Source organism: Cibotium barometz, chromosome 61 (genome assembly GCF_041138505.1).
Source record: "Cibotium barometz isolate CiBa-2024 chromosome 61, ASM4113850v1, whole genome shotgun sequence".
In the NCBI taxonomy this organism is placed as follows: domain Eukaryota; kingdom Viridiplantae; phylum Streptophyta; class Polypodiopsida; order Cyatheales; family Cibotiaceae; genus Cibotium; species Cibotium barometz.
The window spans coordinates 12,885,349-12,902,549 of record NC_141106.1 but is presented as its reverse complement, the minus strand read 5'-3'; positions in this window follow the sequence as shown (position 1 = coordinate 12,902,549).

Sequence of the window (17,201 nt, the reverse complement as noted above, 5' to 3'; positions counted from 1 at the left end):
TGACTAGAGATTCCATTCTTGGAGATATTGTTTCCAAGAATGACACCATGTTTAACCCATAATTAGCATTTTTCAATAAGATGTGAATGACACTGTGTTTAACCTATATATAGCATTTGAGTGGGTTCAATGAGATGTGATAAGAATCTCGCAAAAACAAGCCTAAGGTAAGCAAGAAGCTCCTTCCACTTTGAGTGCACATAGAGGTCATCAATGAGATCTATTGAAGAATCCTTCAAGGCTATACATTTTGAATAAGGGCTATCAATTATCCTTCTTGTTCAACAGTAAGGTCTTTGGTTTAGGTTTTTCACCACCAGGGCCAGTGAGGTTTTGTTTGACCTTAGAGTGAGGCCGTCATATGAAGCATAAGACTCTCCACCTCCCCAAGCTTCTTTAAGCCTTCTCACCATGTACCACTATGTACTTAAAGTATTCATACACTTACCTCATATATTCCTATTGACACTCATCAAGCTCTTTGAGTTTGGCTTCCTTATTTACTTCAATCTTGACTTTGTTAAGCTTGCGTTGAGCCGCTCAACAAAGCTTGGCAACTCAAAGGCTCCTTATCATCTTTATTGCCCAGTATCTTAGCTTGAAGGGTGATCTTGTTAGATCAACTTTGCACTATCTATAGTAGTTTTCATAGCCTCAACATTACAAAGCCCATGAAGATCCATCTCCATGGGGAGAAGATACTTCTTAGCCTTTTTATGTGGTTTTCTCCTTGTGGCTAGTGTGCAAAGGTTGATCCTTCTGTAGAGGTCCTCACACTCTTGGTTCAAAGTCAACATTTGCTCCCAAAAGGGATGTTGCACTAAGCATGAACATGGAGGCTATTTTTGTCTTGTCTAGTGTTGCATTTAACAAGGAGGTTATTTATGTCTTGTCTAGGCTTGCATGTACAGGGAGGTTATTTCTATCTTATCAAATCTTACAAATCTTGTTTCAAGCTTCTATGTAAGAGTGTCCATGGTTGCCATGGCATGAATCTAATCCTATGAGTCATCAAAGGCTCTAGATGAGGCTGGTAGTATTAGTTCTTAATTACCAGCCTCATTAAAGGCTCTAGATGAGGCCGGTAGTTAAGGCACATGCACTTGGTGGAGACATCAACCACCATTCGTGGCCCTTCCTTGCTTTGAAGCATGGACACTCATAGCGCTTTAACCACCTTAGAGTGCAGCCCCACTTCTGTTCCTAGATGTTGTTTTCTGTTGGGTTTCCCCCAAGTACTAGGTAGTAGCTGTCTACGTAGAGAACTGTTAACAAAGACTAGCCAACGAATAGGATGTCAAGATAAGTCTCTCCAAAGTTAAGAATTTCCTTAGAAAAAAGAGAACTTATCTCACAGAACTCAGACTTCTAAGGACAAGAAGGTAGGTTGTGAGGGTTGCTATGTTTTGTAGATGATATTTGTACTCACTTGGAGGTGGGCTATATCCTGCCAATGTGTGTAAGGGATGTGGTGTTATAAATACATTTTCTCAATTCTCCACCCTCGTGTTGTTTCTACACAATAGGTGAAGGAGGTGTTCTATTTTATAAGGCCCCCTACATGAGGAGTGGTTGTTGTGTGGTGAGCACCTAAGCTCGTGGTAGTTCCCATTTCAGATACTAGATGGTGGTCAAATGTGGCCAGATGGTTAGGAGATGACTTATGTAGACTTAGCACTCTACCAAGTAGGATGCATACTTGTCTAGGGCTACGTGACCACATTAGTGAGTGCTGGATGTTTTCAATTTTTACGAGGCTTGTTTGAGGGTCCAGACAGTCTCAGATGACCGTGGGAGTTACACGAAGTCCTTATGAACATATAGTCATAGTCTAACACGGTCCTAGTCATATGATGTGGTCAGTTGGTCGTCTTGGACCAAGTCATGGACATGAATGACACATGTCTATGCCAACCCTGGTACTATATATAGACTAGTTTAGTAGCGTTAGCTCATCAACAACAAGTTCATTGTGTTCAAGTACTCTTGTAAGCAAGGCATCCTCCATCTAAATTCTACCTAGATTTAAAGCTCCTTACCCTAAACACACAGGTGGGCAGGGACACCATTAGTTTGTAATCAAAATTTACAAGTAATAGTATTGTTTATTCTCCACTTCTTTTGTAATTCAGTGCTTTATATTATACTGACCTTGCTGCTTCTATTATATTGTATTCTTACATTGTATCAAAGAATAGGATCTAAGCAAAGCTTATTTTGGTAGTTTGCCATTTGAAGGCAAAGGAGAGATGGCTCCCAACTTGCCAACCTGCAAATAATGCAGCTGCTCATGCCCTCCCTCTACCTTTGGTGATGGGAAGTTAGATGGGAGAAATTACACTCTTGAGATGGCCCACATAGCCTCCCATGCCCTTCCTCCACCTTTTGGTGATGGAAGTTGGATGGGACAAATTACACTCATGAGATGTCCCAACCTACCAAAACTTGCAAATAACAGAGTCGCTCATGCCCTTCCTCCACCTTTTGGTGATGGGAAGTTGGATGGGACAAATTAAACTCTCTCGAAGTTCAAGATTAAGCCTATTCTTGATTCATATAAGTTATGGAAAATTGCAACAAGGGTTGATCCAAAGCCAGGTCCTACTCCAGATCCAACACATCTACTACTAAACCATACTACTAGATTTTTATCTCGCTTTGGCGTGGAGGCAAAGGAATGTAGATACATTATGTGCCATGTGATAAGCCTAATATTCAACATACTATCATAATTTTTGAAGCATGGTAAATTCTAAAGAACTAGTATGCGAGACGAGAAACCAGACAAGGATTCAAAACCTTGACAATCGGCTTACAATAAAAAGACATTCTAAATGAGAAAAAGTAGAGCAATTCATATCATGGTAGATAAATAATCTACAAGATCATATGGCATTAGTGGAGATCACTAAGACAAGCGAGGAACTAGAGGAATTGCCATGTAGGTGCATCAAAGTGTTACCTATGGATAATAATAGTTTGGTAACCGCACTGGACATGTAGGTGCATAACCCGCCTCTTACATTTTTAAGGAGTTTGGTGCTATGCTAGTGCTGGATAAGGAGATGTGTTTCAAAGCCAAAGATGGAAGTAATGATTAATTCTCTACAAATGCAAAGAAAGGTAAGGGGAAGGGCTCTAGTAACCCCAACACTTCTGAAAAGAAGAAGAAATCAAAGGTAAAGTGTTTCTACTATGATAGGTTTGGTCACAACTCATGTAAGCTAAAGCAAAGAGATATGAAGCCTTTAAAGAAAAGGGGTCCGAGAACACTATTGAAGTGGAATTAGAGTTTTTTTTATGGTAACAAAAGAAATTTAGAAAAAGGCAAAATATTCCTTAGCATTCAATGGTTCATGGATCATCTCGACAGTGAAGCATCAAGAGCTATAATTAATCAAAAGGGTTGGTATACATACCTCAAGTCTATGGAGGAGGAGTCCATCTCGATGAGGAACAATGCCAAATGCCCAGCCACCATGGGTTCATGTCTAATTTCTTTTATTTCTAAAAATAATAATACTAAGAATTTTCCCGAAGAGAAATCTACTATCTGTTGTTTATGGTCATAGTCGAACATGACTTGAAGGTTCGCTTCGATAACTTCGATAAGGTTGTACACTTATCATTGATACAAGTAGCAAAGTTTTTTAGAGAGGAATCCCGTGTAACAACTTATATGAGCTATTAGCTTTTACAGTGGCCCAAGCTGATGTCGGGACAAGTAAGCTATGGCATAAAAGATTTGTGCACCTGAGATTTGTAGTCTTACAAGAGCTGCAAAGTTCTGGAATTATGGCACATATACTATAATTTTCAGAGATGTAGAATGTGTGTGAAGCTTATATGATGGAGTAACACCGGCATGCATTTTCACCCAAAAATAATAATCATGCAAAGGCTCCTCTAGATCTTGTACATGCAAATCTTTATGGTAAAATGCCAACCATTGATTGGGTGGTTCTTCCTACTTCTTGTTAGCTGATCGATGATTTTAGTAGGAAGATGTGGGTGTATTTTCTTTGGGATAAGACTTAAGCTTTTGGAAATTGTGAAATATGGCATAGCTTGATAGAGAATGAGACAAGAAAGAGGCTAAAGAAATTTCAAATAGATTGAGGATGAAAATTCACATCAAGTGAGTTTAATGTAGACGAGATCAAGAGAGATTTGTAGTTGTTCATACTCCACAACAAAATGGTATTGCAAATATTGAGTTATTAACCTAAATTAGTGCAAATATAGGTGACACGCCAAGATGACAGCTCTACACTTACACCACTGGCATGGTTAGCAATATGTTGCCAATGGTCTATAGGCTATGTAATAACCAATTTGGTTTACTAGAGTTATGGTATAGTTATAGCACTAACTCTTGTAGTCAGGTTCATGCTATGGACCGACCTTTGTATGTCATATTAGGAGAGTAATTAAAGTAAGAGGTGCATGATGTGTAGAGGAATAAGATGAGTATATTCATGATTACTCATCAGAAGATGTTCTTTTTTCCATTGGAGCTCTTGATAACGATAACTTGGTTTTGGTCACATTAAATGGGCTTGGTAAAGAGTATGATCAGTTTCAAAGATATGTCCAAACTCGAGAAATCTTTCCAAACTTTGAGGATTTTATAGCCCTTCTCACTAATGAGATGAATGTTGAGAATAAATTATCTTCAAGAAATATGCAATAGCAAGCCTTACACAAACAAGAGTAGAGGTGGGGGCATATCTTTATCTAGAGACAATGGTGTAGGTCATTTTGGAAATAGAAATCATGGGTAGCAAACAACAAGAACCTAATGCACAAATAGATGGAAGAACTCACTCTAGAGGGAGGGGGAGCCAAAGAGGTTGAGATGGATGGCAAAGAAATCAAAATGAAAATAGCATGGAGTGCTATTATTGTGGCAAATTAGGTTATATAGCAAAGGAGTGCTATAAAAAGTAGATGACATCAAAAGTGCGAAATTATAAGAGAAAGGGAACTATGCATCTTCAAGTAAGAAATTTGAAGACAGAAGTGAGCAACTTTTTGTGATGTAGCATATTCTTACTTCCATGACTGCAGATGCATGGAACCTTGGAGATATATAGTATAATTATTTGGGTTCTTCCAACCACATGATTGGTCATGGAGAGTAGTTTAGAAATATATAAAAAATGGAAAAACTAGGGTATGTGAAAACAAGTGATGACAAAGTGCATCCTATTAGCATGTTGGTAAGGTGCCATCGTCTATGCCGAATGGAAAACTGAAGTACTTGGCTTATGTACTTCATGTTTCAAACATTATAAAGAATCTAGTGTCTATTAAATAAATGGTTAAGCAAGGTCTCTACAAGTGAGGTTTAACCCTCATGGCTATTATGTACAATATTTTAATAAAGTGTTGTGTGGTTACAAAGGGCAACAAAATTGGCAAAATGTTTACATTGTATGTAAACATGCCTGACATGAAGGTTGTAATGTTTACATTGTATGTAAACATGCCTGACATGAAGGTTGTAATGTTTGCACATGGCATAAATATGATTGCAAACATTGATATTTGGTATAAACATATTAGTTATGTAAATATGCCTGAAGTGAAGGCTGTAATGTTTACACATGGTATAGGTGTGATTGCAGATATTGACATTTGGCATAAATGTATTAGTCATGTCAATATTCAGTGGGTTGAAAAATATGCAAGCCTAAAGCATTGTTACATATTTGCTGGCATAAAAGTGGATGGGGTGCACAAAGTATATGAAGCATGCCAAGTGGAAAAAAGTCAACATGCATTTTCACATGATAGGAAATGTGAGTTAAAGACCATTAGATATGGTGCATTACTCTGATATTTAGGGACCAAAAAAAATAGCATCAATTAAATGATGCCACTATTTCTCCAATGAATAAATAATTATCTAAGAGAGCATGTTAAAGAGGTAGTTCACATGTAGGTTCACCTCACCAAAATGGGGTTGTAGAAAGAAAGAACATGCATATTGAAGAAGTTACCCGTGTGTTAATGAATGAGAAAGGAATGCCTCATTATTTTTAGGTTAAAGTAGTAGCAATTATAGTTTACGTTATGAATAGATCCCACTATAGCAGTTCATGGCATAACACCAAAATGGACGTTTTTTAGTAAACTAAATTTGGCACACTTGGAAGTGTTTGGTTGCATTCCCTATGTACACATGCCAAATGAAGTGAGAAGAAAACTAGATCCTAAGGTTAAAAATGTGTCTTTATTGGATACTCCCTTGATCAAGTTATAACTCCACTACACATCACATGAGATATAAGTGAGCAATAAGCATGTTGTTTTTTTATGAGAGATGAGTAGCTGGTATACACCAGTGAAGGATTCCATATAGGCTGATGTAAATAACAATGTGGTTATAGTGAATGGAGAGCAGCAATCACGTGCTTAGTGGACATAGAGATTCCTCTAGTAGTGGTGGGAGGTCTATTATTAGACCTTGGTCAAGAAAGTTGAGGCAGAATGCCTAGAATTCTAGTGTATTATTTGGTGGTACTATAGGTGCTAAAAATTCAGTAAATTCACATGTATCATAAAAGGGAAAAGAGAAGGTGGATCAATATTTCATAGTGCCTAATGGTTTACCATTCATTTATTGATGACGATAGTGGATTAGAACAAATCCTTGATGAGTAATTATTTGGGATCTCGACTATTGTTGCACTACTTGGCAATGATATAGGTGTATGTATGTCTAAGAGGGTTAGATAGATATCTAGTGGACATGTGAGATTTGATGAGTATACAATCCAACATTATACTCATATGGTCAAAGTAATACAAGAGATAGAGCCAACATATTTTGAGGAGGCACTTGGACATAAACATCAAGAAGATGCCATCGATGAAGATACGGTTGTATTGGATGCAAATGAGACATGGGAGTTGGTGCCTTCACCTAAGGAGAAGAAGGCAATTAGATGTTTGTTGGTCTATAAAGTAAAACATAATTTAGATGGTTCTTTGACTAATTACAAGGTAAGATTGGTAGGCAAGGGATGTGCATAGACCTATGGCATTAATTATGAGGAGACTTTCAATTCGGTTACTAGGATGGCAACCACCATGAGAGCAGTCATTGTTGCTATGGCTATAGCTAAGAAGTGGTCTTTTCATTAAATACATATAAAGAATACATTTCTACATGGTAATTTATAGGAGGAGGTCCATATGGTGTAGCCACCAAGATTTGAGAACCAACAAAACGCAAAATTGGCTGATACAAGTGATATTTTGGAGGACCCTACTATGTGTATGTGCATTGTAGGGAGTTGCTGCAAGGAGCTTAAGCTCACTCTCTTCCTCATATTCTTCTCATTAGATCGCAAGAATCGCATAGTTGTGGAGATGGTAAATAGTATGCTCGAAGGTAAAGGATTACATAATTTTTTTTATCTCGAGGTAGTTAACAATGTTGTGCATATCCTTAATATGAGTTACATAAAGGTAGTGAAGGGCATGACACCTCAAGAAGCTTATTCAGGTACGAAACCCTTAGTTGCATATTCCAAAGCATTTGATTGTGATTATTTTGTGAATGTTCCGGACTTATCTAGAACCAAATGGGATTCCACGAGCATAAAGTGTATCTTCTTGAAGTATATAGGGTCAAAGGGTTACCAACTATATGATCTGGAGGTAAAGAAGATAATTGTCAATTGTAATGTAGTTTTTGAGGGACAACCTCATCAGGTGGAGGAGAAGGCTCCGTCACTATCCTTTAAGAAAGAAGTATCCTAGTAGACACAACCACCAATGATAATTCAACTTCACAAGAGGTGGATTCATCAAATGGTGAAGAAGAGAAGCTTGCAACACCATAAAAGGGGCCATATCCTAAATGGGTGTAGTAGATTTGGATGGAATAATTCCGTTGGCAATCACAGAAGAGCCAGCAACAATTGTTTGTAAATCTAAGAAAATAGAGCAGCATATAAGGGTCCCACTCACATTATCAATATAGCCTTGATGGCTGAGGTAATGAAAGTATAGGAGCCAGCCAGCTTGGTGGAAACCAAATGGTGAAGAAGATAAGCTTGTAACACCACAGAAGGGGCCATATGCTAAATGGGTGAAGTAGCTTTTAGATGGAAAAACTCCACTGGCTCACAAAAGAGCCTATAGTTGTTTGTAAATCCAAGAGAATAGAGAAGCAGATGAGGGTCATGCCACTCACATTATCAATATGGCCTTAATGGCTAAGATAAAAAAAGAATAGGAGCCAACCAGCTTGGAGGAAGCATTAGTAGATCCGAACTGGAGTGGGGCCATGGGTTAGAGTATGACCCAATTTTTTTGGTGATTAACTCACCATTAGTGTTTAATAACACTATTAGTGTTTAAGAACACTTTCCCTTTGCTGGATTAACAGAGTAATTAGTGTTAAACAACACAATATGTGCTTAGAAGCACACTTAATCACTTTGAAAGCATAAAAATTGGTGTTGATGTTGAAGCTTAATGGGCATGAGGTTTATGGCTACCTCATATGAATGAGAACTCTTCAAAAACAAGAGAGGAACTCAGCAACTAAGCATTCACACCACCATTTTAGTGATTAAAGCAAGGGAGTGATGATTGAGCAAGAAAAACCCAAAAACAAGCTTTAATGGAAAGCTTGAGAGTGAAAGAGAAGGAGGCGACTGGTTTTTTTGTTGATTGCAGACGCATGCGTGGATGAAATGCTCTCATATTTGAGCTGTAGACCCTGCACTCATTGGGCTATCAAAGCCCTAAGGAATCTCAGCCTATTATAGCCTACAGCTGGAGCATTTGTGTACGACCTGCGCAGGAGACAGAAATCGACACCGGGCTGTTGTTGCAGACGGAATGCCGCGGCGTAGCGTGAAGGTCTTCAAAAATTGCCGGTACGAACTGAAGCGCCCGGGGCTGTTCTACAACTCCCTAGTTGAAATCATAGAGAAATATCCACTCTACAAGCTGCTGTAGCTCCTCAACCATGAGAAGGTTGAGCTCCACACAAGGAAGATGAGGAAAAAATGGATATTTTTGACCTAATCTACACCACAAATGGTTCAAATCACCTAGGCTCTAGATACTATGATGAGAAAACGTGGTGCTCATGCTAGATCAAGTGTGTGGAGAGGAGAGACTCAAAAAAGTACAAGAACAAACTCTTGCTTATTAAGTTGTTTATGAATACAACTAGGCCTTGCTCTCATACAAAATGCCTCATGGCCTCACCTTTAAATAGGTGAACAAGTGGACCTCAAGTCCATTCACACTCACACCCTTCTCTCACCCTTCTACATAACCTTAGTCTCTTAATAAAAGAGAGAGACACATAGACATAGACACAAACATAGACACAAAGGAGGCCAAAACAGATAAGAAGGGGGAGGACATAAAGAAAGAGGAAGCTAAATCATAGCCCATAGACAAACCAAATGCCCAAGAGGCCAAACAACAGAAGCAAGGAGAGATCCAAGAAGCAGGCAAAGCTATAGTCCCATCTCAATGGTCAGGTCAGTTTAGAAGGCTCTCAAAAGAGGCCAAAAAAATCTTAATAGAGAAAGCCATAAAAGGCCCCTCCACTTTGGAGCCAAAAAGTTTTCAAAGCTTATGCTAAATCCATTATCTTTAGCACACTCAAATTGTTGCAAGCCCACACGTCTAAAACTGAGCACTATGAAGTAAAGCTCCAGGACACCCAAGCTACCATAAGCAAGCTAGAAATAGATAATCAATAAATTTAGGGCTTAAAGGACTTATTGGAAGCAAAATACAAGCAGCTTATGAACTCTTAGACCCAACAGTAGGGGTTGCACTTTCTAAAGAAACACACAAAGATGACACCCTACAGAGCCACCTAAGCAAAGTAAATGTACAAATAGAAAGAGGAGACAAATTGAAAAGCTAAACAAGGCTAGGGGTTTTGTGCAGGGTTGACAATCCAATTGGAAAGTGTGTAAAAGGCTCTTGATAGCACAAATGCGAGCACATGAAGGCTCATTTTGGATGCAAAGGATGAAAGAGTTAGAAAGCTAGAGGTTGAGATGGTGGGGCAGCTGAAGCAAAGAAAAGAAGGAATCCCCTTGACACCCTCCTCTCTATCCTCCTCAGAGCGAGATGCAGATAAAGAAATAGCTTTAAGCTAAATAGCCAAAGACCTCTTGGAGCTCGTTCACCAAAACCACTGCCCTATAAAGTATCTGAAGTTGGTACAACATGCACTCAGCCTCATGGCCCCTTTTTCAAATATCTCATTGGAAGTGCCTTTGTAGTTGCTCTGCTTGGAAATCATTAACAAGAAAGTGCTAGTGTTAGTGGACAATTATGTCACCATGCTGGTGTTTCAAGGGTCCATCTCATTTTATAAGATCCCATGGATGTCTATACCTCCAACCACAACACTCGATAGTCACCAATTTTATAGCATGGTTTTGTCTTTTTGATAATGCAACCACAAAGAAGCCTGATCAAGAGCAGAGAATTGAGTTGGAAGTAGATGTATACAAGCAAAGGGCACCCTTCTAACGAGATCAATGCAACAAAGGCATTGAGTGGCTGATAGAGCAGAGAGGGGCAAAAGGTTCACAATCACAGGTCACCAAAAGCAAAATATACTCAAGTACCCAACCTAACCTCTGGAAGTATTCCTAGTATTATATCCAAGGATCTGCAAGTAAATGAAGCGATAAAGGGAAGAAAAGACCTATTTCTTTGCTATAGAACATGTCACTTACCTGGATCATCTAGAGGTAGATAATCATAATGATCTACTAACAAAGATAAAAAATAGGCCAAAGAAGGGCAAGGATTCACAAGGGGATGATAAGAAGAAGATCTCGGAGAAGCCCAACACAAGGAGAAAGAAGACAACTCTAAGAAGAACGAGGGCAATAAGCATTAATTAAGAACAAGGATACCACAAAAGAATTTGATGCCGACAAGCACAATTCTAGCCAATAAGGTAAAGAACAGCCCAAGGGAGGAGACCCACACAAAGACAAAGGGAAAGAAAAAGTGGAGGAAGAGTCGAGAACTTTCTAGATCTGAACGTAGATATCCACCACCAAACCCAACTAGTACATGGTCAAAACTCAAGAAAACTAAACCTAATGAAGACCCATCACTAGAACCTCCCTCCAATCAACTGGGATTAAAGTGAAGATGAAAACCCCTCAAAGGAAGATGTTTATGATCTTCCACCAATGATGTCAGTTTACTAAGGTGCAACAACATCACCAAATATAACAAGATAATTTATGAAATAGTTGTCCACCACCACAAGCTAGTAGAGACAACATTGTATATCTACCGTATGGACATGCCTACACTGAAAGTTTATTTTGAAGGCTCAATGAAGGAATGGTGGGAGACTCACCCAGAACACTTAAGATCTGGATTCACGTGACCTTAGGAGGACAATTTTGACACTTAAAGCACCATCAACCAAGGTGGTGGCTCCCATATTTTTGCAAGGCTTAACTATACAAGGATACTTACAAACATGCCCCAACTTCCAAAAGGATAGATCCTTGGTACATATGCCAATTACAAGGATCTACAACAACTGGAGTATGTACTAAGAGAAGCTACAATACAATGAGTATATGGTGGAACTTTCCAAGGTTACCCTCATTGCCATAAGGGGAGCAACTAGATAAAGATTGGATGCAGCAAGTCATGAAGATCTTTTTGCTACAAGAGCATTAAAATTCAACAGATTTCCATGTGTAGATGACGAAAAATTTTACAACCCTTATTATATGCCTAGAGAATTTTGGAGACGTAAAGCATGATAGAGACTAGCACATCTACTATGAGATCCTCACCAATAGCTAGATTTTGACATAGCCATTGGCTCAACACATCGCGAGATTTATGGCTACTATAAGTGGGTCTGATGCTTTCCACCAACCCACAATATATAGACATTCGAAGAGTGTTTTTTGAAAAAAATATTCTAAGCAAGGATATCAAAATTTTTCTAGCACTTTTCCATCAATCCACTCCTCCGCTTTGAGGCCCTTCATAATTTTACTGCTAACCCCATGGTATTCAGATAACCACTTATGAGGATGAAAGCTTAACTAGGCAGGGGGAGTTGTTACTCATTTTTTGTACACTCTTTCTCATTGTATATGGCCAAAGGTCTGCTGTTGTAATGAAAGCCGGCCATATAAGGTTTATATATATGTAATGAGAACATGTTTTGGGTACCCCATAAGTGTGGGTAGTTGGGCAAATTCCACTTGTATGTAAGTGAATTTGGGAGTGTAAAAACATTCTTTTGGTAATGGAATCAACATTGAGGTCTAGCTTGGAGAGTCAGACCTCAATGTTAATTGCATTACCAAGAATTGGAGAGTGTAAAGACATTCTTGGTAATGCAATCAACATTGAGGTCTATCTTGGAGAGCTTCTCTACTTACATTGTCTTGTGATTTCTTATATCTTGCTTGCTTACATATCTTGCATATCTATGACTACGAGTCTTGTTTGCTTGCATGCTTGTGTGAGTGTGTGTGTGTGCATACTGAGAGCTTGATGCTTGCATGATTCTTTTCTTGTGATTAGCTAGTTGTGGAGAGTGAGAGATTGAGAGAGAAATAGTGTAGGTGGGGAGAAAGCTTTCTACCTTCCCACTCTTGTGAGATTGGATTGTAAAGAGTCCAAGCAATTGGATTAGTAGAGATTCCAACCCTTGAGGCTTCCATTCTTGTAAGTAATGTGCTTCCATGCTTTATATGGGTTCATACTTCTGCGAATCAAGATAATGCTTGTTGCAATGTGAAACTACAATTTCCCTAAACAAAAATCTTGAAAGTGGCTTTTATGGTTGGATTTGATCAAAGTGGAGCGCAATTGAGAAATATTAATCATATAACAAGAATGAAAGTGTGCATGAGTTTATATCTTGGATGAAGCAAAGATGTGTGAAGAACATGAGTGATGATAAATTATTTTCATAATTCTCACTAGAGAACTGTTCTCACAATTCATAGCTTGGATGAAGCATCTGAATCAAAGATGTGAAGAACACATGAGTGATGGAGAAATTGTTGTCACAATTCTCATTAGAGATTATCTAATCTAGGTCTTCATGATCATGTGATTGTTAGTGGTTTACAAACATGGGATGCATCATGTCGTCTAGCCATTCAACTAGATGATAACATATAGTGGTTGGATTTGTTCAAAGTGGAGCACAGTTGAGAAATATTAATCATAACAAAAATGAAAGTGTGCATGAGTTCATAGCTTGGATGAAGCATCTGAATCAAAGATGTGAAGAATAGGAGTGATAAAAAATTATTGTCACAATTCTCATTAGAGATTATGTAATTTAGGTCTTCAAGATCATGTGATTGTTAGTGGTTTACAAACATGGGATGCATCGTGTCATCTAGCAACTAGATGATAACATAAAGTGGTAACGAGTTGGAAAGAATTCGAAAGTAAAGACTTCTCCAATCATGTTACAAGCTACCAAGGTAATTAATCCATATCTAAAAGAGTAACCAATAGCTTAGATGTTAGTTGATGAGCTTAATGTAATGTTGTTGATGAGCTTAATGTTGTTGAAAAAGGTGGGACCATTGAAAATTGATGGTACACATGATAATGCAGGACATGCACACTTGTATCCTTGTAGGGATCTAGTATGGTGTGCAATATACCATAAAAATCACATAAGTATTGAGTTTCTTAAATTGAAACAAAGGTAATTGAGTGTTCAATTAAGACAAAGGTAATCATGTAACAAAGGTAATTGTGTAACTCATGTTACTATCTTAGAGTATTAAATGCCTTGCCTTACCAACAAAGAGCATTGCTTGCTTTACTAGCTCCAACACGATAATCACAAAACTACTCAAACTTAGACATCACAATAACCAATTCAAAGGGCCACATAAATCAATTAGGTATTGATTGAGGAACCATTGGAGAATTAGGGGTATAAAGCTAATTTGGAACCAAATCCACCATTTGTGAAAGAACCCTAAGCTTATATACCAAGTTATTATTAGAATCATCAACAAGAAATTTCATTTTCATTTTTCTAAGCAGGGGTTTAGCCTTGAGGCAAAGATATCAACTTAACAACCCAAAGACCTACTCTACAATGCTATCATTATCAAGGACCATACAGAGTTATAGAATGTCCTAAGAAAGGTTCCTTGAATGCACAAACAATAACCCCATAGCTCTAACGTGTGATAAGTGTGGGATAGAACAATTTTACTAAAGGATTGTCCTCCAATGTAGGCTCCCAAGGTGAGCTTCATTGATCTATCCCCAGTACCATTAATAATATCAGTGTTCAAAAGGGAAGAGTTATTGTGTTTCCTTTTCTTGGACTCGCAAAATAAGACTAAGGTGATTAGTACTAATCTTATATTAATCTAGTGATTAAGCTAATCTAAGGTGGGTGATGCCTAAGATATGGCTACAAGCTTGTAGGAAGTACTGTGTAAACCAATGGCGATGAATCAAAACCCACGAGAAGAAGAAAAGGGAGAAGAAGTGAAGAGTGTGAAGAAAGTAGGTAAAGGTGATGATAGAGTCCTTATTCGAAGTGGTGGCTCTGATGAAGATACAACTAATACTTCTTCAACTACTCCTTTTGAAAAAGATGCCCTATTAGAACATGTTAAGCAAGACTATGATGAATGCCAAAGCTTACCTGGCATAAAAAGAGACTCAACTAAAAGTACAGAAAGAAAAGGGAGAATATATTGATACTAAACAAGGGTCAATTGGAAGAAGCTACAAACTTGGTATGAGAAGCCAAATTGAGGACTATCAAGGGCACTAAGATAATACATCCAAATATGTTACTAGCCTAGTAGCCTCCAAAACCATTGGATATATACTGAGTCAAATATGTTACTAGCCTAGTAGCCTCCAAAACCATTGGATATATACTGAGTAAAATTTTGGATCTTCTTGAAGAAAAATAAAAAGGGAGTTTGGTACCTGACTTAATGTGTCCAAAATTTTTGATAAAGGATGGCATGCACCTCTAGAAGAGGTGAACATACCTTAATCACCAGCAATCCAATGATAGAGTTACTGACTACGAGATATCTAAAAGGACATGCCCAAAAGATATTTATGGTCTCACAACATTTATATCTTTGAAAATCAAAATGCCTATTGGAATAGGGAAACCCAAGCCTTTGGAAAAACTTAAAAGACTCGATGGATGGCAACCTACAATGAGAAGAAGACAAAAGTGTTATTGAATAGTTGCTTAGATAAGAACTTGTATAAGAATCAAGTGTCATTGAGAAACTTGAAGGGAAAAAATTGGATGACATGCTAATCAATAATCTCAAAGATTATTATGAAAAAGATGACACTAATGCAACACTAGAAGTTATTTGTAGAAAATGATGGAGAGCTACACAGTCCTAGATGGTAGTGCTGGTGTAGTACTAGGAGAATAGAGAAATGGGGCAATCTAGATTTGGAATAAACTAGCCTTATTGTTAAAATGGGATGGTACTAGACCAATGGGAATAATTTATGATTTTAAAAATCATTGTTTGTGTAGTACTATCATACTTATGTGGTGATGAACTTCCTGAAGCAACTAGTGTCATTTTATTTTAGGTTGGCTATTTATGCAGGAATCCAAATTTGCCTATAAATTATGTTTACTTGAGGAAAGAGGATCACATTGGTCTACAAATTATGTTTACTTGAGGAAAGAGGATCACATTGGTCTACAAATTATGTTTACTTGAGGAAGGAGAGGACCAAATATTAATACTTAGAAAAAAACATCCGATGGGTGGAGGATTATTTGGGGAAGAATAAAATTTGAGGAACAAGTCAATCTCTAATCAAGGAAGTTTGTTATTCATGTCATAAGGGAAGGGAAATTATTAATGAAGAAATCACATACAAACTGCTTCTTGAATCTAACCTTTGTGTGAGAAGTGGACATGTATATGTTCTCAATAATTGATGTTATGTCCATGGTCAAAACTAAGTATTTACATTTGGAAGGAGAGGTAAAAATATTGTGTTACTATGAACATGAAGAGTGTTAAGATTAGATGCCACATTAGAATCAATTAAGATGGATTGGAAGTGTCAATGTCACAAGTTAGAATTAATTAATAATAACCACCTGCACATGGACTTAACACAATTAAGATGGACTGGAAGTGTCTATATCACAAGTTATCACCAATGAAAAATAATCAAAAGCAAAATACATGATGGGCATTGTCTGATTAATGGTGGGAAATGTGGAGTAATAAAAGCATATAACAACACTAGGGTATGCCTGATAATGTGACTAGTTAATATGTAGAGAATTAGACTAAGGTATAAGTGGGTTTTGGGAATAGGAAAAGTGTGAAGACAAGTGTGATGTGGTGAGATGTAGCATTCATAGGTGTGAATGGTGACATGGCATTCACATGCCTATCCCATCAATTTTGAACTTTCTAGGCCTTCTTGCAAGGTTGGATCTTGTGTATTTGAGAGTACATTGTCTCTAGCTCCTAAGTTCTCATTTTCATTGAGAGATCGTGTAGCCCAAAGATTGTGGTGCAAAGTCGTCGCTTTTGGATTTTGGAGTAGAGAGTCTTTTAGCCAACATCGGGACCACTTGAGTTGGAATGCTTGTGAGTTGGACTCAAAAGGAGCTTTTTAAAAGCTCATAGGAAGGCTTAAAGAGGATTAAGGAATTCTTATTTGGCTCATGCCCCCTCTGTAAGTATTATAATATTAGGTGGTTTTAAGGGATCAAGGAATTCTTATTTGGCTCATGGCCCCTCTGTAAGGAATTCTTATTTGGCTCATGGCCCCTTTGTAAGTATTAGAATATTAGGTGGTTTTAAGGGATCAAGGAATTGATAAAGAACCACTAGAGAAAGAGTTAAAAGAGCTAAACATGGCCTTTGTAAGTATTAGAGATCGTGTAGCCCAAAGATTGTGGTGCAAAGTCGTCGCTTTTGGATTTTGGAGTAGAGAGTCTTTTAGCCAACATCGGGACCACTTGAGTTGGAATGGTTGTGAGTTGGACTCAAAAGGAGATTTTTAAAAGCTCATAGGAAGGCTTAAAGAGGATTAAGGAATTCTTATTTGGCTCATGGCCCCTCTGTAAGTATTAGAATATTAGGTGGTTTTAAGGGATCAAGGAATTCTTATTTGGCTCATGGCCCCTCTGTAAGTATTAGAAT